We start from the raw sequence: 26,348 nt of genomic DNA, 5'->3' as shown, positions 1-26,348 counted from the left end.
AAGGTGGTCTGGAGGAGTTGGTGCAGTTTGAGTATAGTGCTGTTTGGTTTGAGCCTGCTCCAAACCAAACCATAGAGGCTTTGTCCACTTGTTTAGCCGTTCTGTGTCAACTGCCCTGTCTCCCAAGCACTGACCCAGGTGGTGGGGAAAGTGGCATAAAGGGACTCATCTTCCCCATGGACACAGGTAAGAAATGAACATTCAGCTTGAAATAAACCACCGGACTTTTCTTTCACAGGAAAATCAGATGAATGAGCTGGCAAAGACCAGCAGAGCCCCACCTCCAGGGAGAAGATAACAAGGTGCTCCATTGTACACCACGGAGCAGAAAAGGGCATCTTCTCCTGTCTTGCTATCCCCAGCCCTGTTCTGTTTCTGCGGTGATGCAAAGCCCTGAATGGTGGGTTGGTAACAAGTCATCACTGTGCATGGGATTCTAGCGGGATGGTGAAGTGCCCCTCATCAGTATTAGCTAGCTGAGGGTTCTCACGTGATTTATGGGATTACGTATGGGTGTTTGAAACTATCACAGACCTCGCCAGCAATAGCCACCATGTTTTCTGTATTGCGTCTGCACTAAAGGGATGGTGGATCATTACAATCTAAGCTTCCGTGCCAAACTTGGCACAAAACAGTAAGACTTAGCTTTGCCCTTTGCCTTCCTACCGGAGTCAGATCTCTGAATTTCAGGTTCCAGTTCCACAGTGTGAATGGACCAAGCCTTAGGGCCCCATCATGCTGGCAGCTTCTCCGGTAAACACAGTGCTATGTGAATGGCAGAAAGCTAGGGAGAGCTGTGAATGCAGGTATATCAGAGTGATTAGTGCTCTAGTGGATATTTGGGAATATTAGAATATCAACATACATCTAAGACTCATCCTGTGTAAGTTGCTGTCAGGATTTCCTACAGAGGCTTCTTTAACAGAGAGGGAAGAGTCAGACTTTAACCCCCTCTCTTCCCCAATACACACACACACACGCACAGGGCTGATGGTTTATTATGTCTTAATGTCCGTCTTTAGCTCACACTGTTCGACCTGGGTGTGAGCACAGGGACAGAGCATTAACTGAGGTGGGCTCCTTAACTCTGAACATCCTGGTTCATGTAGGTAGAAATTGGACTGTTAAGGTAACTTGAATGTAAGTTTGTTCTTTTGTGGTTTATTGTAAGCAGCCCTGAAGTGACAGCAGTTTACACAGTAATCCAGCCCAGTAGATACTTCCTGTTCGACTATGACAGCTCTGGAATTTGATATTTAATTCCATCTCCGCACTTTTAGATGTGTAAAAGAAAGTCTTCCGTGTAAAAGAAAAAAACTCATTGTTGAGACTTTCTGATTCCCTCTTCACTGGGCCAGTTAAATAGAGGTGAAGTAGTTGGTAAATGAGATTGCAATACCAGCTATTACTGTAGCTGTTTTTACCTAGGGTGATGGGGGAAATGCACTTGCTTCTGATGGGTTACTAGCCCTGGCTAATTGCTTGTGGTTGGTGTTCATGCCCCAAATAAATTAAGCAAGTGTGTTATCAATTGAGCTAGTCTTGTACTCAGCTCAGGGCACAAGAGCAACCCTAGAATAATAAAGCAGACTGTGTGCAGTGATGAGGAAATGGCTTCTAATGTAAGAGGAACTTCTCATAAAAATACTGAGTGACAAAAGATTTGGAAAATCCTGACAATGCACTTTAACTGAGACTTGCTAAAGTGTTTTAGACACTGGGCTTTCACCATTCTCTGTAGGTTCTCTCAGGGTAGTCAGAAGTACCTTGACACAGGCAGTAAAAGAAAACTAGTTTAGCTGAATTTCATAAAGAGCCCCATGAAATGGCCAGGCATAGACATTTCTGGCTGAGAGCTGTGTCTAAAGATGTGTGTGGAGGGAAGATCTGGACACTGTCCCTACCCACAATGCAATAAACCTCTCTCTCTAACAAAGCATAAGACTTTCAATGCTTTAATAGCTAATTACAGACAGGAGATTCATTCGACACCACTGATAACATTTACTACCTCTGACTGATATTTGTCAAGACAGCATCTTCCTCTCCTACCAAAGGAATTCACCCGTCTGCTGAAATGAGCCTTTTCTAACGTGTCTCTTTGCTAAATAAATATTGGGATTAGAGCCCAAACTGAGCAGCTTCCTGCCTCAGTACTTGCCAGGAGCTCACCTGCATTGATCCCCTGCTCTCCAGCCTAACCCCAGAAAAACCCCAGTACCAAGCTAGCTCCCCGGTTGGATCCCAGCATGCTTTCCCTAGAGAGACCCCAGCTTCCCTCTTATACATTCCAGCGCGGGCAGATAAAAATGATTTCCAATTATGCAAATTAGCGCATTAAATAATATGCAAAAAAGTCTCACATGGCGCTGCGGACACTTGCCAGCTATGTTTCCCTCTCATCCAGTGCTAGTAATTGGGGTGCATTTTGTTTCATTGGGCAGCAGTCCCAAGCTGTGGGTAAGGCCTTTTGTTCTTGGGCTGGGAACTGTGTTTTAAGCCCAGCACAGAAGCTTTCCTTTTATTCGCATTTTGGCTACCCAGTGGGGATGCTCCAACCCTTGTCTTTAGGCAAAACGTTGTCCGCACTGGCTGTGTGTTAGAACGCCATGTGGACAGAGCTGCATTTACACCATATCTGAGGGCTTGTCCACACTGTGAATAGAACCACAATTACTAAATCAGATGTAGCTTTATCTTCTTCAGGTCTGTGTGTGAACGCTCTTATTTTGGATTGAGAGTGTCCAATTTTGGAGTAACCTATTTGGCTGATTTTTTTGACTGAAGGAAGATTGCTAATGTTAAAGCCTCCGACACTTACTCGTGAGCCCGCACGTGGGAGGCGGGCCCTTGGGTAGCTCTGTTCCGCTCAGAGCTCTGATGCTCATTCTGTTTCATGGTCCGTCCCTGGTGCTCAGCTAGGCGGAGGCTTGCTCTTTTTATTCTCAGTAGTCCCTACAGTTCGTATTTCTCTGCCAGCATGTCGGATGATAACCCAAGAGGTGCACGCAGGTGATAGAAACAGAAGATTTGCCCCTTTCTCTTTTAAAGCTAGCTAGCTTGTTCCTGTGTGATTCAGTCAGCATCCCCATAGCGTGGCACTTGGCGCATCTCGCTCCATCAGCATGGCATGGCCTGCAGAGTTGCTGAGTGGATCGGGAGAATCCCCTTTGCATGGCTCTTGCTCTCTGCTCAGCAGCTGACATAGGGAATAGAAGAATGAGCTTCAAGTGAAAAGGACTGTAAACCGGTTCCAAGCCACATTCAGAGCTCGCTATTCGCTAGGCAGGGTTAGTAATGGTTTGATAATTAGGTGCTGACTGTAAAATGCTAGCTACAATGCAACTCAATTACAGGCGAACTTGTGTGTAAAAAAACCTGACCCTTTGAATACATTTACTTCTAAGGTTATAGATATATAATGAAAATTGCTCCATTATGGCATGTATGTGTTTCTACTGTACTCAATGGAGTCCAAGTCACTCTGGGGATAGAAACAGTTACGGTGGAGTTAGCCATCATTCCAGATCTCTGTACAGTAGGTTAGGACTTTTAGCTTGTCAGAATGTTACTGCTTTAAACTCTAGTTTGCAAAACTGTTGTCAGTGTTGTGTCCTTAAAGCCTGTAAATCTGTGCTGAGTTGGGAGCTCTGTGGGCACAAATGCTACTGATCAGATATCTAAGCAGCCAGTTGCACCTGTAAATTGTGTTCTTAGGCCTCCAGGTGGGAGGATTGGGGCTCACAGTGAACTGTAGTTAATCTAAAAGATAGAAGGTGTGCTACAGTCATCTGGGAGAACAAAAATCAATACAGGTTCAATCAATTGGTCAGAGAATGGAACCCTTGGAATGGCTATAACTGAGCAAATTTATGTCCCCAAAATGGTGGCTGGCACAGAAAGTCTGGCATGAAGTGTTTAATCAGACGTTTCACATGAAACTGTGGACGCTAGGCTTTGCCACCGCCCAGTGTCCACACTAGAGTGTAAGATCCTTCAGCTGCATCCTGTGCCATTTACCTTCCAGAAGTGGCCCATACACTAATTCTTCCAAAGGTAAAGGCCCAGTCACCTGTCTCTGCCAGATCCACTGAGACCAGCCACAGTCTCCCAGTCCTCGTAGGAAGGAGGTTCAGGACAGGTCCACATTCATCTGGTGGTGTGGGAGCTGAGATTTCTTGCACTGGAAGCCTTGTATCAGAGAGGTTGATCAGTGGGACCCAGCCAGGTGACAAGATCAGGGAGTATGGTGATAGTGTCTGAGGGCATGACAGCCCAATGACAGAGTTGCATCCCAAGTGCTGAAAAGCACAAAAGCCTCAGCAAACCGACCTGCTTGACTTCAACTCTTCCTGTTTTTTTCTCCTGGATCCCTGCTGGCTATTAGTATAACCACAGCTGATGTTCAGTTCCAAGTGGCAGACTTACTGACTGTGTCTTTGGTCTCAAGTATCCCCTGTAACTTCACCTTTATTCTGTTTAATAATGCAGCCCATTGTCTGCAATTCCCCTCAAGTCTTTTCAATCAGTTCTTAGTGTCAGCTGTAATTCTGTCAGTAACTCAATCCAGGATGGGCTCACTGTTTAGCAATGTCTTTCCAATTCTGCAGCTCTTTGGAATCAGTTGCTAAATTAATGTAAACTACACCCTTGGGATAATTGGAGATTTTATTATTTTTATCTGTAAATAAAATATGACGTGAATGCACTGAGCCTGCCCTGGGCCTGGTGATGTGATCCCAGCCTGGGCTAGCTTCAAAGCCCACATTTGTTTATCAGCAGAGGAGTCAGTTCTCAATGTGAACCGGATCAGGGTGCCGTTCTTGGAAAGAGCAGTGAAAGAACAATAAAAACATGGGATGAGCTGTCATATTTGCTTTTCTCCAGAGGCCAAGTGTAATCAATAGAAGGATTCAAGAAAAACTGAGTGGGTGTAGTTCTGAGTCACCCGCAATACAGAGACTAATCATCATTCCTGCTTGTTTAATTGTCCCGAAGTTTAGTGCTGCTAGATTGACAGCCACAGAACAGGTACAATATTGGCAAGTTTTCTGCACACTGCCCCTCATGCTAAGGTGCCCCACCCTGACCTGAGGTAACCTCCCCTCTGCAGGAGAGAAGTTAGCTTTGTATCAATGGCCTATTCAGCTCTTAGCCTCCCTGCTGGGTTGCCAAGAAGGAAAGCGGTTAGTGTGAATTGTTATGAGGATCCACTTTCTCCAGGTCATGTCAGGCAGGACACTGAGATCTCATCAGCTGGGCAAGAATTTCTCTCCTTGCTGACCAGGGCTGTACCAGAGTGAGCGAGATCGAGGTAAAAGGCTCTGGACCCTGCTACCAATCTCCTTCCTCCCCATGACACCCTGTGAGAAGTGTCCGTGGCCCTACAGCTTCTTCACGTTCCAAACGAGTGGAGACATTTTTGGGACATCTTCAGCAGTTTCACTCTATGGCTCTAGATGGTAAAGTTCATCAGTGGAGTAGGAGCTGTGTTAGAATAACACCACCACCATGATGAAACAAGGACAGAAGTGGCTCATAAAGAGAGGAAAGACAGAATGCAGTCATCTGTCAGAGACTGTTCACAAACTGTGAGAGAGGATCCAGTCTGGAATTTGTACTAGATCAGGGTCGACTCCCCTTGCAGCATTAGTACAGCCCCTAGCAGGCGGCTCCCTTCTGCCCATAACCCCTTTTTGGTGGGTCATTTCTGTCCATATCTGAGTGAGTAGGTAATGGCAAGAGGAATCTGGGGGAAATGATTGATGTCCGTGTGTGATACTGAATGACTTGGCCATAATTCTTGTTAGCAAAACAAAATTCAGTACAAATAAAGAGCAAGAGAAGTAGTTTGTTAACATTTTCCATAGATGTATAGTTTGCCATAGGAGCAAATATTAACTGATCAAGCCAACCTCCAAAGGGAGCTGAGTTGAATTAATTGGTCTTGGTGACAGTTGGATTTCTAAGTGAGTTTTTCATAGACAATCCATAGTACAGCCTGGCTGTACTTATGTCAGCTTAGGTAGCTGCTCTCTGCATGTCAGGGGTATATCCTGACCCCTTGCACACCGCTATAATTGTGACACGCCTGTCATGTGGCTTTATCTACAATGCCCTCTTCAGCTTGGTTGATCCCATGTTGCATTCAGCCTGGCAGTGATGAGGGCAGGAACCAGGCTGTCTGGGCCAGGGGCAAGGTGATGAGGCATTCCTTTCCCTATAGTCTGGGAGACTTGGAAGGATGGAGGTGGGTTGGTTAGTGCCTAAGAACCTCCATACCATGTTTTTAATGGAAATCCAACTTTCTGGTTACCATGGCTGTCAGGGTTCCTTCCACGCTCTGAACTCTAGGGTACAGATGTGGGGACCCGCATGAAAGACCCCCTAAGCTTATCCTTACCAGTTTAGGTTAAAAACTTCCCCAAGGTACAAACTTTGCCTTGTCCTTGAACAGTATGCTGCTACCACCAAGCGTTTTAAACAAAGAACAGGGAAAGAGCCCACTTGGAGACGTCTTCCCCCCAAGCCCTACACACCCCCTTTCCTGGGGAGGCTTGAGAATAATATCCTAACCAATTGGTTACAAAATCTTCAAAGACCCAAACCCCTGGATCTTGGAACAATGAAAAAGTCAGTCAGATTCTTAAAAGAAGGATTTTATTAAGAAAAGAAAGGTAAAAATCATCTCTGTAAAATCAGGATGGAAAATACTTTACAGGGTATTCAGATTCAAAACACAGAGGATCCCCCTCTGGGCAAAACCTTAAAGTTACAGAAAACAGGAATAAACCTCCCTCTTAACACAGGGAAAATTCACATAAAACAAAAGATAAACTAATCCACCTTGCCTGGCTTACCTATACTGGTTGCAATATTGGAGACTTGGATTAGGATGGGTTGGAGAAGATGGATTTCTGTCTGGCCTCTCTCAGTCCCAAGAGAGAACAACCATGTAAACAAAGTGCACAAACAAAAGCCCCCCCCCACCCCAAGATTTGAAAGTATCTTGTCCCCTTATTGGTCCTTTGGGTCAGGTGCCAGCCAGGTTAGCTGAGTTTCTTAACCCTTTACAGGTAACAGGATGTTGCCTCTGGCCAGGAGGGATTTTATAGCACTGTATACAGAAAGGTGGTTACCCTTCCCTTTACATTTATGACAATGGCCAATGCCACATGGCATGCGGACATATAGCCATCCATGCTGCAGTGCCCAAGTGAATACCATCAGTCACCATCACTAATGCCACAGAACTAGCGGAATGCCAGAAGACCTTGAGTCGGTCACCAGATCTGATCCAGTTAGATCACAGCAAACCAGTTTATATGAGACGAGACTCAGGCTCCTACCAATCAGCTGCCTCCCAGGGCTGTTGTGACACATAATATATAAATATGTGTAAAGAGCTTTAGGATTCTCAAGTGGAAGGTGCTGGAGACATGCAAAGTGTGGTTCATTACATAACTTTATTTTATTATATTATTATGTTGTTAATAGTTTGGTGCCACAGATAGATGTATCATAATAATATAACACTCCTTTGTACCAGTGATGAAATCCACACCCATAATTAATGGCTCGCTTCTATGTACAGTGCTTATAACATCTTTCAAGGATTTTATATATTGACTTAAATTATCCTGGTTTTTATATATGTCTAAGTTCTTAAACTGGCTCCCATTACTGAAGTCTTTGAAGGCCTCCCAACAGTAAAACCACCACCAAGTATAACTCCCTTCCAACCCTGCTGTAACAATCAGACCGAACGTTTGAAAGGAATCTTGGATTGTAAACTCTTTGGGGTGGGGTGGGGACCACGTCTTCCTGGGTGTTCGTGCAGCACCCAGAACAATAGGGCCCTGGTCCTGACTGGGATTTTTGGGCGCTACCATGATACAAATATCAACTTTCTGAATATTAAAACAACTCCAGTGTCCAGGAGAATAGGGCTAGCAAGCGCTTGGTGCGGTGTGTGGAACTCTAGAGTAATGCACTGAAGTCAATGGAGTTACTCTGGAGTAACTTATCCTGCTGTAACTAAGAGCAGAACTGTCCTAATAAAGATCTCAGACATCGCTCTTTCCTTTAGTCATTCCCTTCCCCCTTTCCTGCAATTCAGCTTTCCCATGCTTCTCCTCTTGGAACTGAGTGTTCTTATTACAAGAGTAAAGGATAGTGGGGAGTCAGAACATTAAAAGCATAATTGTCAACTAGGGATTGAGGGAGATTCTTTGAACTGCTCTGTTTGCTGCCTCTGTGTTTTATGTCATTGGGAGTGTTGCTCTGCTTCTTATTTTATATATTTAAATATTTAGATCACTGATTTGCAAACTGTGCCTTGATGTTGTATGTGGCCCTAGATCTGAAGGTGATGGGTGTATTGTCAATACACAGGCAGATAAAATGCACATTGCACCAAGACTTGGATACAGCAGGCAGCGTGACAAGCCTGTCAGGTATGCAAGCTTTCCTGAGACTATTGAAAAGGAGAATTTCTGCAATTTCAGTGGCTGATGCTTCTTTGTTGGATGAGGCTGACTGAGAACATTCTGCCACGCCTCAAGCAGAAGCTTTTTAATGTGACCCAGGAGATCTGAGGTATGGTGACCTGCCAAAACACGTTTGTGGATTTGCCTCAAACTTGCAAAACCATTTGGGGTTCTTGCCACCCCCTTACCCCTGTGCTCTCTGACCTAGAGTGAAGATCTGGGGCTGGGGCTGGGACTGAACTGGGGCTTTTAGAAAGAGCAGAGCGGGGAGGGAAATTCATGCCTCTTTCTTCTGGTCAGGGAAAGAGGCTGGATCCTTTGGAACTGAGGGCTCCCTGTGCTGAAGATGGGCATTCACTTTTCATAAGATCCATTTGCCACTTGTAAAACTAGTCCATGTAGGTGTGGCTGTTGCAACATCAAAACAGCTTTGCACAGAAGCAAAGCATTAGTCACTGTCATTAAATTCTCTTGGCCTCTACGGAGATGGCTTTTGGGACTATCTCATGCACAGGGTGTAATACAGTCTCTAGATTTGTGCAATGGTACTGGGACTCTACCTTGTATTTTAGATGATAATTAATGGCTAGGGTGACGTGTGTGGGTGACAGAGAAACTCGTTTCTGTTGGCAGGATGGCTTCAAAATCACCACAAAAGCGCTGCAGGTGCCAGGATGGCTTAGCTCCAAGTGGAGCAGTGTGCATGGTAGCTCTTTTTTACGCACCAGAGGTTGTAACATCTGCCTTTCAAGGGCTTTCTGTCTTTACTGATTTTTGCTAAGGTAACCCTGAAAATTAAATCTTACAACTGCCCTCTTACCATAGTAAAATACCCAAAGAGGCCCTTAAGTTTATATATACTTACCCAAGGCCATGCTGCAACAGTCAGGAACTACCCTGGAAACGGTGCATGCATGGCTGCTATTAGTTACGCAAAGCTGTTGCATCCCAGCTAAACAAAAACCACCCACAAGGTTTCTGTATTTCAAGACACCGGGATTCTCACAACAAATTTTTTGGTGGCCTCCGAGTGCGGCCACCAACTCCTGCTGGTGGCCGCTCTGACAATTTTTTCTAACATATTTAATTAAATTTAGGAAAAATAAATAAATATGCACATATCCACGTCCAAATCATTGTAATTTATTTATATAGGGTTTTTTTTTTGCAGATAATAATAACAATAATGTCCAGTTGTCTCTGTTCTTTACTGGACCTAAACAGAACAGAAACATAAATAAGGTGCTTAGCAAGTTTTGCTTTTTTTGGTCGTTTTTTTTTTTTAACTTTCTAACTGTTATGTCTGCTACTATGAAAAGTGATATTTGTATATTTGTTAATATCATTTTTCACAGGAGACTTACTCAGCCCTGGCAAGCTGGGAGACAAATTAAGCCCTGGATGGGTAGGTGGCTAGGGAGGCGGAGGGCAGGAGCTAGATGAAGGGCTGGAGGAGGCGGTGGGGGTTGGGACATGGGGGGGGGGTGAGTCTGGGGTCAGAGCCTGAAGTCCTGTGGCTGAGAGATGGAGCCCACCACCACACGGCCAGAGCCTGCCACCCACCACCACTGGGCTGAAGCCTGAGTCACACTGTCCCCAGGAAGTTGGAGAGCTCACACTGGTTGCCTGCTCCAACAGAGTTTGTGGCTCCATAAGGGGGCAGGGACCAGCCCCTGCTGATGGCCCTGGGGAAGAAGCTGCTGTTTTCCCACACTGCCCCATCACCACCCAGGAGGCTCTGGCTGCAAGAAAAGCCCCTGGTGGCCGCATGCAGCCACAGTGGCCGCATTTGAGAAACATCTGCATCTGATGAAGTGAGCTGTAGCTCACGAAAGCTCATGCTCAAATAAATTGGTTAGTCTCTAAGGTGCCACAAGTCCTCCTTTTCTTTTTGCGAATACAGACTAACACGGCTGCTACTCTGAAATTTGAGAAACACTATCCCTCCACTTCCCTTTTGTTAAAAGAAGACATGAAAGTAAAACTGTAAAATAAATAATCCTCTAATGTCTTTCTCTCAGGGTTTTGTACGGTTGCCCATCACTCTTGTACTTGGGCACCTTCCATGTAAATAGATTGGCAACAGTGAAGTCCCTTGTGGGCTTCTGGGAGTGTCTGGCTCTTCTCCTTTTTGGGGTACAGAAAGCTGTTTTTGGGGCAGGGATCTTAATGGGGGATGATTGATGATGATGAATGTCTTATTATGGATATTACTGTGTACTTACTTTTAGGGTAACACTCTATACCACCTTTCATTTACCCCCATTTTCCTGATGATGGAAAATGATATGTGTATGCATATGCCATGCAATGCACTCAGACTTCCAGAAAGGGGATTAGGAAGGCTCTTTATAGCTTCCGGAGAAATCACTCTATTGTCAGTAAGTTTTTACTAGTGTACTGGCTGGAATATTTAGGATTTTTGAGATTCTCGAGACTGTTAATAAACTGGTGCAGGACCCCAGTGAAGGAGCAAGATTATCTGACAGGTTGTTCCCATCTCTTATTTCTGCATTTCTGTGATTTAAAGATTTTCTGCATTTATTGGCTGATGCTTCTCTTGGCCACTTTACACTCTGTCTTGTGTTTTTACCAATCATTAGGTAATGGCAAAGGCTACTTGAAACACCGTGTTGCCATAGAAACACAATAGCATCCAGTTGAGTTTAACCTCTCTCTCTCCCCTTTCAGCCCCCATGGGAAGCAGAAATACAGGCCTCAAAAATTAATCAATTTGATGTTAACTTTTAGAAGTAATTTTCTTTTCGGTTGCCTGGGTTTCCTGCTGGACTCTCCCGCACACATTTAATTATTTACACTATTAATGCAGTATTAACATTACTGCAACTAATTATTAGCACCAGTTGATAGTAACATCTATGGTTACTAGAACCACTGGTAGTGCCAGGATTACTAGTGTTGCTGCATTGTTGCCTAAATGGCTGGATTCTTGTTTCAATCAAAGCTGAAGCGGCGGCGGAAGGAAACCTTTAAACATGAGACACAAGGTGTGAGCCTGAGCAAGCATCACTGAGCCCTTCACAGATGTCAGGCGAGGAGCCTCAGTGAGTCCTGGGAAGGAATGTGCATCTCACTAGGAGACTCTGCACAGCCATGATTGCTTGGTTGTTACAGTCAGTCACATTTCTTGTCGGCTGCAGACTTCGGCCTTTATTATTTCCCAGCCCCACGCATCCCTGGCTCAGCCCACAGTGAAGATGCACTGTGGGCCTCCTTCTGAAATGTGTGAATCAAGGCTGCTGCTTTTTCCCTTTGCTTGTGGTGTCCTCCTTGCACCAAGTGTTTGTGAGACACTGACTTCTTTTCTAGTGAAGCATTTCCCTTCCACAAAGCAGTGCTTCCTGGTACAATTCAGTTACATTCTCCTTGGCATGATCACTTTAACCTTGATAATTCCATGATTTACTCTCCCCACCCCTTTTAAGAATGGCAGCATCTGCAGATCCCAAGGGAGTGAAAGGACCTTTAATAAAGTAATGCTGGTGAGTGCCATCCATCCGGGGCTTCTCGCAGCCAGGCAGCGTGACTTTATAATTGGGCGCTTAGAGAACAGTAATTTCAGGTAATCTTTAATAATTTGCAGCTCTGAGGCACCCATGGGAACCAAAGCTTTTTGTTTCATTCAGTCTCTATAAATACCAGTGCTTGGATCGGCTTACTGACATTGCACAGCCTGGTGAACACATATTCTGGCATCAAAGAGCAGGCCTGTGCTGAGCTACCTCAGACAGAGTGCAAGAAAAAAACAGTCATTGTTTTAAATTGCCACTGCCTGATTACAAAGAGATACCAATGAGCTGTGCTGGGCTGCCTTCCGAATTGTGAAGTACTTGATTTTAGTTAGGCTTTTGACGCAGCCCCATGGCATTCTCAGGAGCAAACTAGGGAAATGTGGTCTAGATGGAATTACTATAAGGTGGTTGGAAGATCGCACTCAAAGAGTAGTTACCCGTGGCTCACTGTCAGACTGGGAGGGCATATCTAGTAAGGTCCTGCAGGGGTCAGTCCTGGGGCTGGTACTATTCAATATTTTCATTAATGATAATGAAGTGGAGTGCTTATAAAATTTGCAGATGACACCAAGCTGGGAGGGGTTGCAAACACTTTGAAAGACAGGATTAGCATTAAAAATTACCTTGATAAATTGGAGAATTGGTCTGAATTCAACAAGATTAAATTCAACAAAGATAAGTGCAAAGTACTACACGGAGGAAGAAAAATCAAATACTCAACTTCAAAATGGGGAATAGGTGGCTAGGTGGCAGTGCGGCTGAAAAGGACCTGGGGGTTCAAGTGGATCGCACACTGAATATGAATCAAGAGTGTGATGCAGTTACAAAAAAGGTAATATCAATAGGTGTGTGGTATGTTAGACATGGGAGGTAATTGTCCCCCTCTACCCATCACTAGTGAGGCCTCAGCTGGAGTACTGTGTCGAAGACTGGGTACCACACTTTAGGAAAGATGTGGATAAATTGGAGAGAGACAAGAGGAGAGCAACCAAAATTATAATAGGTTTAGAAAACCTGCCCTCTGAGGAAAGGTTAAAAGTATTGGGCATGTTTAGTCTTGAGAAGAGAAGACTGAGGGGGATCTGATAACAGACTTTGAACATGTTAAGGGCTGTTATAAAGAGGACTGTGACCAATTGTTCTCCATGTCCATTGAAAGTAGGACAAGAAGTAATGGGCTTAACACAGCAAGGGAGAGTTAGTTTAGACGTAAAGGTAGTTAAGATCTGGAATAGGCTTCCAAGAGTCCCCATTGTTGGAGGTTTTCAAGAACAGGTGTGAAAAAACCCCTGTGAGGGATGGCCTAGGTTTACTTGGTTCTGTCACAGTGCAGGGGGCTGAACTTGGTGGCGTTGCGATGTCCCTTGCAGCCCCACAGTTCTATGACTCTATGAACAGCACCTGATGCTGTATGCAAAGGACCTCCAGTATCTGGCAATTTGGAGAGAAATAGAGGTTATCACCATTGTACGTTGTTTCTTTAGCTGCATTTCTAGCAACCATGGTCCCCTTGAGTGTTGCTCGTAGGAAGGCTGGAAAGAGACTATCAGGCACTTGCCACGCAAATGGATTCTGACAAACCAAATTGCCTCACCAATCTACTAGAATTCTTTGAGGGGGTCAACAAGCATGTGGACAATGGGAATCCAGTGGATATAGTGTACTTAGATTTTCAGAAAGCCTTTGACAAGGTCCCTCACCAAAGGCTAAGTAAGCTGCCACGGGATAAGAGGGAAGGTCCTCTCTTGGATTGGTAACGGGTTAAAAGATAGGAAACAAAGGGTAGGAATAAATGATCAGTTTTCAGAATTGAGAGCGGTAAATAGTGGTGTCCTCCAGGGGTCTATTCTGGGACCAGTGCTATTCAGTATATTCATTAGAACAAACAAAAGGAAGTATTTCTTTCCACAATGCACAGTCAACCTGTGGAATTCTTTGCCAGAGGATGTTGTGAAGGCCAAGACTATAACAGGGTTTAAAAAAGAACTAGATAAGTTCATGGAGGATAGGTCCATCAATGGCTGTTAGCCAGGATGGGCAGGGATGGTGTCGCTAGCCTCTGTTTTCCAGAAGCTGGGAATGGGCGATGGGGATGGATCACTTGAGGATTCCCTGTTCTGTTCATTCCCTCTGGGGCACCTGGCATTGGCCACTGTCGGAAGACATGGTACAGGGCTAGATGGACCTTTGATCTGACCCAGGACGGTCACTATTATGTTCTTATATAACACTGTCGCTCACTTTCAGTGGGGGCCACATGCAACAGTCCTTACGCTGCCCTGACACGGGAAGGCAATGAGTGGGTTCTGGAATAAGAACTCCAGGAACTGGATCTTAGTGAGTTGTTGTAACCATTTACCTAGGGATTGTTTGGCTCCAGCTCTAAACTTGGGGTCAGGAGAGTTCAATAAGGTATGCACAGCGAGGACAGTACTACTGATGTACTAAGCCACAAAGGACATGGCTTTGCCAGGGCGGGAATAAGGCACTACACACCTGTGCCTTGGGCCCAAGCTCCTGGAGTCATGCTTACATCAGACTTTACGCTTTTATTTAAAAACAAACAGCCCTTGTGGTTATGGGGATAGGTTTGGAAATTTGACCTGAGCGCAGAGATGTCTGTCTGCGTCTGCAGATGGCCTGAAACGTGCCTCTCAATGGAGTATTTACTCCAAGACTGGCTGCTCAAGAGAGCTCACTGTCACCACGCCAGCAGAGGGGAAAAGGGCAGAGAGCTCAGGGCTCTGCTGCAAGCTGATGACTCCTAGCTTCTAGGGTAAGTACTGCAGGCAGGGAGAGAGGGGCTCTTGCTACTACTTCTGGGGAGGGTCCAAGATGGGGCCAAGTTCCCCTGTGTAATGCCTGAGCCCTGGGCACTGCTGACAGTGGGTTTCTGTAACACCAGTATACAGTAGGAACAGTGTTGATTCCTTGTTGTAGCTAAGCCAGACTCCTCTGTGAAATTCAGAGTTATACCAGTGCCTTTACCCTGGGTTCATAACTCATCTGCCTGCTGCTGTGTTTTATTCTCCTTTCCATGAGCAGCCTCCCTTTCTGCTCTTTCCTTCTCTCTTCCAGTTCACATCTCTGACCTGTACCAGCTCATGTAAAAGCTACAAAGAAGAAATGCTCTCAACTCTCTTCCTATGAACTGGTAAACCTCTTCCTGAGTCTTCAGAACCCTTTGGCAACACACACATTACATTTCATTTGGGTGCTAATCATACTTCCCAGGTAGTGCATGAAAATCCGGCTAAGTAAACCCTATAAAGTAGCGTTTGAGAAAAACGTAAGTCATCATTATGCAGTTTCAAAACCAAAAACCACAAATAAAGCTAGTATATTTTGTTTTATTGGTTGTGATTGCACGTACTGTGTACACACAGGAAGCCTTTGAAATGCAAGCAAACGGTGATTGTATGCAGCTTATTCTTACTAGGCAATTTGTCTAGGAATCTGGGTGTTGATTTTTTTAACTTCTGTATGCAGCTAAAATACATAACGATGAATTTTGCAAGTCAACTGAAAATAAACATAATCTACATTTTTGCTTAGCTCAGTCTGTTAATTTTCAGTAGCACTGCGTGACTCTCTGCCCACTGTCTTTGCTACATGTTGTGGAAGCCATGTTTTCCTGCACTGTCTTTCCACTCTAAAGTTCTCAAAGTAAATAAAAGCAATATGCATTTCATTAAAAAATACAGAGTATCCAAATCCTAATTTTCCAGTGCTGCATCTGTTGAAACATGTTACCGATATACATTTGTACAGTACGGGAGGCTGGGCTGCTTTTCAGAATTGCCTGGAGTTGTATCTGTTTTATTCTCCTCTTTCTCAAAACAATTTTAAATCTACAAGAAAGGTCAGAAGAGGTCGCGATTCCTGACCCAGTGCTGAACTGAGGGAGCCTCTACTGTCTTTTTGATGCTCCGACAGGGGTCACTGAACTGAGGCTTATTATTGGCTCCCTGTGTCTAAGAGGCTCAGCCTATCCCAAACAATTTTTAAATTACCACTGGCCTGAGAATATCAGAAGGGTAGTAGCTGGGAATGTCTAGACTCTGTGGCCAAGACAAGCTTCCCTATAGTGGAGACACCATGCACTGAAGGGGGGTCGGAGAGACAGGCCATGAAACTGTCTCTGGAACTCCCAGGCTGAAAGACAAAACCCCCACAATGCACCCTGTGATTTGCTCCAGGGGTTTACCCAAAGAATTTAAGATAAGGAAATCTATAGGGCCTACAACTGGGAGAATTTTTAACTGCTTTATTGCTTTCCATTGATTCTAAGGACAGGCGGCTGCTTTTTATGAGCTCTTTAAATCGCACATCAGAATATCTCCTAGCTTCAGCAGTGCTACTGGTCTCTGAATTTGCACTCATTCTTTCTGGTTTTCCCCTTAAAAATTAACACCCCAATATGATTTTAAGGTTCTACCAATGATTATAACCATGAACTCTGTGCAGCCCTGCAATCATCTGCATTCAGCTACTTTCCATTTGCTTGTGTGTGGAGTCACAGATTGAGGACCCAGGAGTATGTCATGGGCTTGGTACTTTCTGTGAATCTGTGTTTGGTACTGCCTGTTCATCATTGAGTTGAAACAGATATGCAAGGGTGCATAAAACTGTAATCCACTCTCGAACATCACTGTCTCATTCTGTCTGCATTTCTACCTTTGGTCTCACTGCTTTTTAGCAAAAGTCATCTAAAGTGTACTAGAAATCTACTTGACACCTTCTTGTCAACTGTCTAAATGGGCCATCTTGATTATCACTACAAAAGTTTTTTTCTCCTGATGACAATAGCTCATCTTAACTAATTAGCCTCTTACAGTTTGTATGGAAACTTCCACCTTCTCTGTATGTATATATATATATCTTCTTACTATATGTTCCATTCTATGCATCCGATGAAGTGGGCTGTAGCCCATGAAAGCTTACGCTCAAATAAATTTGTTAGTCTCTAAGGTGCCACAAATACTCCTTTTCTTTTTGCGGATATAGCCTAACACGGCTGTTACTCTGAAACCTAGCAATCTACTGTATTTCCTTATAACGTACTATATAGATGAATACCACCAGCTATATACTAATATCGTACTGTGCACATTAACAAATATCATACTGCATATAATAACAATATATTCTGTTCTATCATTTATATTAAAAAATATTTTTTTCCGTAGAGATGCGTGAGCCAGTTTCAGTAAATTAAGGATTTCAGAGCAGCAGCCGTGTTAGTCTGTATCCGCAAAAAGAACAGCAGTACTTGTGGCACCTTAGAGACTAACAGATTTATTTGAGCATAAGATTTCATGGGCTAAAACCCACTTCATCGGATGCATGCCGTGGAAAATACAGTAGGAAAATTTTATATACACAGAGAACATGAAACAATGGGTGTTACCATATACGCTATAACGAGAGTGATCAGGTAAGGTGAGCTATTACCAGCAGGAGAAGAAAAAAAACCTTTTGTAGTGATAATCAAGATGGGCCATTTCCAGCAATTGACAAGAATGTGTGAAGAACTGTCTGTGTGGGGGGAAATAAACATGGGGAAATAGTTTTACTTTGTGTAATGACACATCCACTTCCAGTCTTTAATTCAAGCGTAATTTAATGGTGTCCAGTTTGCAAATTAATTCCAATTCAGCAGTCTCTCTTTGGAGTCTGTTTTTGAAGTCTTTTTGTTGTATTATTGTGACTTTTAGGTCTGTAATCGAGTGACCAGAGAGACTGAAGTGTTCTCTAACTGGTTTTTGAATGTTATAATTCTTGACGTCTGATTTGTGTCCATTTATTCTTTTACGTAGAGACTGTCTGGTTTGGCCAATGTACATAGCATCATAGAATCATAGAATATCAGGGTTGGAAGGGACCTCAGGAGATCATCTAGTCCAACCCCCTACTCAAAGCAGGACCAATCCCCAAGTTTTGCCCTAGATCCCTAAATGGAACCCCTAAAGGATTAAACTCACAACTCTGGGTTTAGCAGGCCAATGCTCAAACCACTGAGCTATCTGGCAGAGGGGCATTGCTGGCACATGATGGCATATATTACATTGGTAGATGGGCAGGTGAATGAGCTTCTGATAGTGTGGCTGATGTTATTAGGCCCTATGATGGTGTCCCCTGAATAGATATGTGGGCACAGTTGGCAACGGTCTTTGTTGCAAGGATAGGTTCCTGGGTTAGTGGTTCTGTTGTGTGGTGTGTGGTTGCTGGTGAGTATTCGCTTCAGGTTGGGGGGCTGTCTGTAAGCAAGGACTGGCCTGTCTCCCAAGATCTGTGAGAGTGAGGGGTCGTCCTTCAGGATAGGTTGTAGATCCTTGATGATGCGTTGGAGAGGTTTTAGTTGGGGGCTGAAGGTGACGGCTAGTGGCGTTCTGTTATTTTCTTTGTTGGGCCTGTCCTGTAGTAGGTGACTTCTGGGTACTCTTCTGGCTCTGTCAATCTGTTTCTTCACTTCAGCAGGTGGGTATTGTAGTTGTAAGAATGCTTGACAGAGATCTTGTAGGTGTTTGTCTCTGTCTGAGGGATTGGAGCAAATGCGGTTGTATCGTAGAGCTTGGCTGTAGACAATGGATCGTGTGGTGTGGTCTGGATGAAAGCTGGAGGCATGTAGGTAAGTATAGCGGTCACGAGGAAATTAAGGATAGTTTTAAGCTTCACCTAAAGCTTGAACAAACCCTGGAACAAAGCTTTTGGGCGTGGTAACCATTTTTTGATTAATTTTTTTGAAAAGTTGCTGATTATTTTCACAAATCTCTGCACTTTTGGGCTCTGGCAGGCTCAGAGAGAGATTGTTCCTGTGATAGCAGTAGTTTCAACTGGCTAAGGTGTGCTTCTTCACTTCCTGCAAACAGGCCTGCGACAGCAATTCTGGGCACCCTGGCCAGGGCAGTCTCTTGGAGGGTGCAGGGCCTGGGGCAGAAGTGACTAATCCGTCACTTCTGGGACCAACTGCGCTGGCCAATCACGCTGGCCCGCAGGGCCCCCCAAAGCATGGGGCCCAGTATGGTTGTGCACGCCTTAGAGCCCTGCGGCCTGACCAGGTGATTTAAAAGGGCCAGGGGCTCTCAGCCACCGCTGCTGCTGCTACCATGGCAGCAGCAGTGGCCGTGAGCCCCCAGACTATTTTAAATCGCCCTGAGCAATTGCCCTCTTTGCCCCCACCTCCCTGTGTTGGCAGGCTTGCCTGCAAGCAAAGTGGTGCTAGCTCATTGCGGACCCTAAGCAGGAATATTTTGGGGCCCCCAGCCATACACAACACACAACAAAAAGCAAATGGGGGCCCCCTTGAGCTGCGTGGGGCCCTAAGCAATAGTTTAGTCTGCTTATGCCTAGCAGTGGCTCGGCCTGCATGTTAACCATCGTGTAGTATTGCTCTCGTGTTGGTGAAGAGCTTTTACGTTCTACCCCAGAAGTGGCTGCATTTCAGTGGTGGATGAGGTGGTCCCTATTTATAATTTGTATCTCTGTGGAAGAGGCTTTGGGAGCTGCTGAACACAGAGTAAGTAAGGTATTGTTATGAAATGTTTTAGAACTATTTCAATCCCTGTTGGAAGCAGCAAGTAATGAACGTCTCAGCAGGAAGTCTGTCCTGTGCGTTCCAGTCCACTTGTGCCTACTCCTAAGGGCTGGATAAACATCTGTGTGACTGGGTGTTTAGCTGAACCAAACTGAGAGCTTTGGACTGAGTTCTTCACCTCTTTGAGCATCCTCTTTGTTCCCCTGCCCTGTGTCCCAAGGTCTCCCTGCTGAGCAGGGCAAGATGCAATTTCCTTCCTAGCTAACCAGCACCATTTCCCAGCCCCACAGAGGAGCCAGTGCAGGCCAGTGAGCTCCTCTGCCTTTCAACCTGAGCACTCTCCCTCGGCTGCTCTTGCAGCACCTCTGGCCTTGGCACAGGGAACTGAGCTCAAATATCAACCTCATATGCCCCAAACTCTGCACTGCTGGGCTGGCATCCCCAGACTCACTCTGCCAGAGCATGTGCTTACTGCTGGGTGGGAGGGCAGACTGCAGGGAACAGCCCTCCTGAGCTTGGGCTGATCATTGTGGCCTTTGCACATGGGCTGGGACCCATTGCTAATGAATGGCACCCCAGCTCCATAATGTCCTGGGGTTAGTGCAGGGTGGCGGAGTGCTATTATTTTGCTGCAGTGACTTTGATGGACAATGGGCACCACCGTGTGCTTTGTTTTGTGATTTTTTTACATGTGGAAAGAACCCAGAATCCCACCAGTTCCTGTGAAGGAGGCTGAAGGATGGAACGGTCACAGGTCCCTCCAGGAAGTGCAGAGTGCTGAGGAGGGGAGGGGCAGATGGGAAGTGGGACATTTTCTCACAGGCCCCAGTTAAAATTCATGATTTTGTAGGAAGATGTGATTTTTCTATCTGTTCTACTCAGCCTCAGCATCCTCAAACTGGCCCATAGCAAGGTGTGACCAGTCTGTACGTAGACAGGAAAAGAATCCTCCCCTAGTTCAACTTCCATCCATTTTAGTTCGTTAGAGTCTGTACTGTAGTCCTGGTTCTACCATGAAGCATGCTGTATATGTCTGTACAGTGCCTCGCACAACGGGACCTTCTTGTGGCCTCGGGCACTCCCACAATATCCGTGCTAAATAACCGTACGAATAGCACCACCGTTTGTTGGACCAGTCCCCACCGGGAGTTTTATCTGATAGTTGCAATGCACCTGTTCAGAGTGCCAGCAGCACCTCACCTCCACAGAAGACCTAGAATCTTGGCCAAAAATCTAGGGAAAATTTGTAGCATCAAATGGATCTAGGCCCAGGTCATTAGCTTTAGCTGGAATTCAATAATATAAGAAGAATAAAGAGTTGCTACCAACAAATGCTGACAATCTTAAAAACTCAGTGGCATTAAAGAAATGACAGCCTGTGTCTTGTTCCTCACAGCAATCTTTCAGTTAAGCGACTATTGAACCTGCCTCTCAGGCGTTTGATGGAGAACAGCAGAAAACTACATCGAGTGAAAGGGGAGATGCTTGGGTTTGTCAGCTGCTGCCTTTTGGCTCAAATAAGAGAGACACATACAAGGCACATGGCTGCTGATGTTGCTCACAGTCGCTCAGGTGTGTCATCAGATTTCAGTATCTCAGGTCAGTCTGATGTTCAGGTTGCCTTTTTTGTGATAGTTCTCCAAGGTCAAGGTTTGCAGCTGTAATCTGGTTCTGCTCTGAGCAGCAGCCAGATACACAAGGGGCTTGCTTGCTATGCTGCTAGCATGCTATTCTCAGGGACAATACTGGAATGGATGTGAATAAGGACAACGTCTGAATAAGCCCCCTGCCACTGCAGGTGTGGGCGTTGAGGAGCAAGTACTGAGAGCCAGCAGGGCAGTGGCCAGTTACACAAAGTTTGTAGATTTTTTTTAACTCCATATTTGTGAAGGAATTAGTGAGCAGGGAGATTGAGGCAAGTACTTTGCACTAGCCCAGCTCAGCAATGGGTGCTCAGCCACCGGGACTTTTCAGCAGTGGCAGAACCCCTAGGCTGCACCTCTGGTCTCACTGTCGTAGGGTATGTCTACACTGCAATCAAAACTCATAGCTGGCCCATGACAGCTGAGTTGGGCTTGTAGAGCTCAGGCTGTGGTGCTGTTTAATTGTAGTGTAGATGCTGGGGTTGGGCTGGGTCCCAGAGCATAGACTGCAGCCCACACTGGAACATCTACGCTGCAATTAAGCAGCCCCAGAAGCATGAGTCAGCTGGCATGGGCCAGCCGTGGGTATCTCACTGCAGAGTAGAAAGACCCTTAGTTTCTGCCAGTGCTTTAGCAATTAAATACCGATTTTTCCTAAGTGGCGTTTGCATGATGCTTTTTAAAAAGGTGTCTTTGTAATGTGCAATCATGTGCCTCATTAGGTGGCAGCAGAATTGGTCTCACTTAGGGGTGAGGGCTGCAGGTTTGCCTCATTCTAAGGCAGATGTTTAGAGAGAAATATATCATGGGGGTTCTTGCTGCTTCAATCTGCTAAGTCTGGGTCTCAAGTCAACCTGAAAATATGGAGGGCCTTTTAACTTCAGAGCCAGTTGTAACTTTTCCCTGCCTCTCTCTAACAGCCTCCAACCTGCTTTGAGAAAATAATTGATATTTTCAGATAAGGGAAATGGAATAGATCTAAGATAATTGGACTTCAGTAAAGTGTTTCACATGGTACCACATGGGAGGTTATTTGTTAAATTAAAGAATATGGGATCAGTACAAGAACTGTAAGGTGGATAAGGAACTGGCTAAAGGGGAGGAGGCAACAGGTTGTCCTGAAAGGTGAAGTACTGGACTGGAGGGAGGTTACGGGTGGAGTTCCTCAATGATCAGTCTTGAGACCAGCCTTATTCAATATTTTTATTAATGACATTGGCACAAAAAAGTGGGAGTTTGCTAATGAAATTTGCTGATGATATAAAATTGGGAGGCATTGTCAATACAGGGGAGGGTTGGAATATTATGCAGGAAGATCTGGATGACCTTGAAGACTGTACCACTAAATTTCATCCCATTTCTGTGACTCCAAAGTGCAAGCTAATGTGCTTAGGATTTAATCACAAGAATTTCTGCTCCAGGCTGGGGGCTTATCAGTTGGAAGCAACAAAGGAAGAGAGACCTGAGTCTGTGGGCTGATCAAAGGATGACTATGAGCCACCAGGGTGGTAGGACTATGAAGAAAGCAAATGCGACCCTAGTATCTATCTGGTGAGGTATTTCCTGTAGAGCTAGGGAGGTATTAATGCCATTGTGCAAGGCACTTGTTTGGTATAGTGTGTGCAATTCTGGTCACCTGTGTTCACAAACGATTACTTCACTGGATCTAGACTGTTCTCAGTGGTAGCTGATGACAGAACAAGGAGTAATGGTCTCAAGTTGTAGCGGGGGAGGTTTAGGTTGGATATTAGGAAAAACTTTTTCACTAGGAGGGTGGTGAAGCACTGGAATGGGTTACCTAGGGAGGTGGTGGAATCTCCTTCCTTAGATATTTTTAAGGTCAGGCTTGACAAAGCCCCGGCTGGGATGATTTAGTTGGGGATTGGTCCTGCTTTGAGCAGGGGGTTGGACTAGATGACCTCCTGAGGTCCCTTCCAACCCTGATATTCTATGATTCTATGACTGGAACAGGTGCAGAGAAGAGTAGCTAGGGTGATCCAGGGACCGGAGGGCCTGGCTTATGAGAGGAGACTGGAAGAACTTGGGTGAGACTGAAGAAGGGGTCTGATTACTTTCTCTAAATATGTTAGGGGGGTAAATACCAGGGAGGGTGAAGAGCTATTGAAGCTAAAGGATAGTGTTGACACAAGAGTAAATGGGAATTAACTGGCCATGAACAAATTCAGTTTGGAAATCAGAAGAAGGTTTCTAAGCATCAGAGGGGTGAGGTTCTGGAACAGCCTCCCAACAGGAACTGGTGGGGTAAACAAATTAATTAGTTTTTGGAGAGAACTGGACAAATGTATGAGTGTGATTGTATGATGGGATTGCTTGTGAGATTGGGAGCAGCACTCAACAGCCCTGGAGTTCACTCCCGGTTTAAGGCTTATGTTCCTAAAAGCTCATGCATCAGGGCTTCAGCTGGCCACCCGCAGGGGTCAGGAAGGGATTCCACCACCAAGGCATTCTGTTCATTTTGGGTTTTTGGTCTTCTTCCTCTGAAGTGTCAGAGTTGGCCACAACTGGAGTTGGGACATTGGGCAGGTTGGGCCAGGGCTCTGAGGTGGCATGGAACATTCTTTCTCTCAGCTGCTTGGCTGGCCAGCTCTCACTCACATGCTCAGGCTGTAACTGATGTGGGGTCAGGAAGGAATTTTCCCCCAGGTCACATTGGCAGTGACCTTGTTTGTTTGTTTTTTACTTTTTCAGCAATATCCGGGGGCAAGTCACTTGCCAGGATTATCTGGGTCTATCTCAATCATCTCCCTGCTTTGCAGGGGCCTCGGGCGCTGGGCACCTCAGTCCCTCCTGGTCTGTGCCTGTGGCTCATCACAGTGCAGTGTCCTGTGGGCTGTGATACTTTGGTCTCACTTCAGTTGCTGGGTTCAGTGTGCGGGTGCTGTGTGGGGCTGGTGGCCTGTGACATACAGGATGTCAGACTAGATGGCTGATAGTCCCTTCTGGCATAAACTCTGAGACTTGGGTACCTGGTCGTTAGCCCCCAGATCTTTCCAGGTGTGGGTTAATACATGCAGTGTGTTGTGGATAAGCTGAGTGCTAATACATTTCATGTTGGCAAACAGACCCCAGATCCCTTTTTAAGAGAGTGGGGGTGGAAGGGTGCTGGGATATATGAACTGGGGTGGCTGCGCATGCAGGCAGATTTTAAGGGTGCTTCTCCCTGACTTACCTAATTAACATACAGAATCTCTTGGATAACAGGAGAGCTGAGAATTAAATGGGGCAAAAGAAGAGCCAAGATCAAAGTTTTGCCCTGAGGTGCCAGAAACATTCCTTATGGCTGCATGTGAATTCTGCATACCGTAGCACATGACAATCCTGCCAGTAGTGCTGAGTGTAGGACATCTGCATAGGGCACAAAAATGCATCTGTGTAGAAAAGGTGAAGTAATGGCCCATGCAGATCATGTCAGAACCTGCAACAAGCTGAGAAAGGAGAGCTTCCAAATCTTCAAAGGCTTTCTGAAGTGTCTGAGCAGTAACCCTCGGAGCCCAAACCTGGCCTTGCTGGCTCTTGCTGTCCCAGCGCTGGCTGTGCCTCCTGCATTCCCTACAGCGTGTTGCTTTCTTTCCAGTTTCTGGGCACCAGCCATTTAAGTCCGCTGTCCAGGCCTCAAATCCCAACCTATATAAGGGGCCCCATCTGGCACACAAATCCCATGAAGCTGAGGAGTCTCCTTGCACAAGGCACCTGCAGTTGAGCTGTCCAGGAATCTGTTTTCTACAAATATTTTCAAGAGGTCAAAAATTTTTCCTATCTCAAATTGGTACAAAAAGTTGAAATCTCAAGAATATTTGAGACTCAGAAAAACCAGAATGTGTTTTTGTTTTGGGTCAATCAAAACATTGTTTCAATAATTTCAATAAAACATTTTGTTTAGATTTTGACCTTTTTTTAAAACAACCCCCATTTTTTCAGTCTAACTTAAATTTCTAAATAAAACGTCATTTTGAAGCGAAAACCTGGAATTGCTTTGAATATGCCAAAATGAAAGGTTTGACAACTTCAAAACTTTTTTCTCTCCATTTTTTCCAAGTCAGGAAATGCATCAAATCGCCACCCATTTTGCCAACAGTTCAGGTTCTGACCAACAAGCATTTTTCAATGACAAAACAATTTGTTAACAATTTCCCAGCCAGCAAGACTTGGCCCGGAAGCTCAGTGAACCAGGCACAAGGACCTTGCTTTTTGTTCACTTTATTCAAAGGAAACTTCTGGTTTTATCTTGCCTTTGGGTGGCTTTGAAGAAAAATTGATTTCATGGCCCTGAGAAAAACCAAGCAGGGCTCAACGTACACACATGGTGCTGTAACCAAATTGTGGACTGACTCCAGGTTTAGACCCATACAGCTGCTGCGCGGTCTGTGCAGGAGCCAGTGCTCAGGCCACGTTTCAGGGGTGGAAGTTACAGAGATTTAGGTGCCTAACTTTTGAACATGCTGACCAATGGGATTTTGTTGAAGATACATTAATGCTTGGATTAAATGCCTGAGTCAGCAAAGAGACCCATTGTGAGAAAAGGGAACCATACAATCAGCCTGGAAAGGGACTGAAAACATGTTCACAGCTGATGTTCACCAGTAACTGTCAGTCAATAAAATATCCCAATATCTTTGGTCGTCAAATGATTTCACTGAGCACAATGGTGTCAGAGAAACGACTCTGTCACGCTCATCCCAGTCCCTACCCTCCTCTTGCTGGCATTCGCGCCAACTCCTTTCATCCGTACAAAGGAGCATTGTCTAAAGAAAAAGAAGACTCCTATCCCTTGCATAGCCCTTTACTCACATTATGTCCTTTAGTTAAAGAACCCCAAGGAATCAGATGATTATAGAGCAGCAGAGGACAAAGCATGCCAGTGTGAATGGCAGGAAACTGAGCTGTTGGCCTGGTTTTGCAGAATTTTTAAAATTCACTCAGAGGTAAACCTCTTGAAACTTCATTTCAAACCAGGAACAACTCATGGATTTGCAGGTGTTATCCCAGGGAAGAATTAACTATTTCCAGGGTGAAAATGTTTTTTCATTTCCAACAACCACAGCAAAATGTTCAAGGCAAAAGCACAAGATGTGTTACTTTTGGTAACACGCAAGAACACATGATGCATTGACAGTTTCACTAGCAG

Source organism: Lepidochelys kempii, chromosome 16, assembly GCF_965140265.1.
Source record: "Lepidochelys kempii isolate rLepKem1 chromosome 16, rLepKem1.hap2, whole genome shotgun sequence".
Taxonomy (NCBI): Eukaryota; Metazoa; Chordata; order Testudines; family Cheloniidae; genus Lepidochelys; species Lepidochelys kempii.
This window is presented reverse-complemented; position numbering follows the sequence as displayed.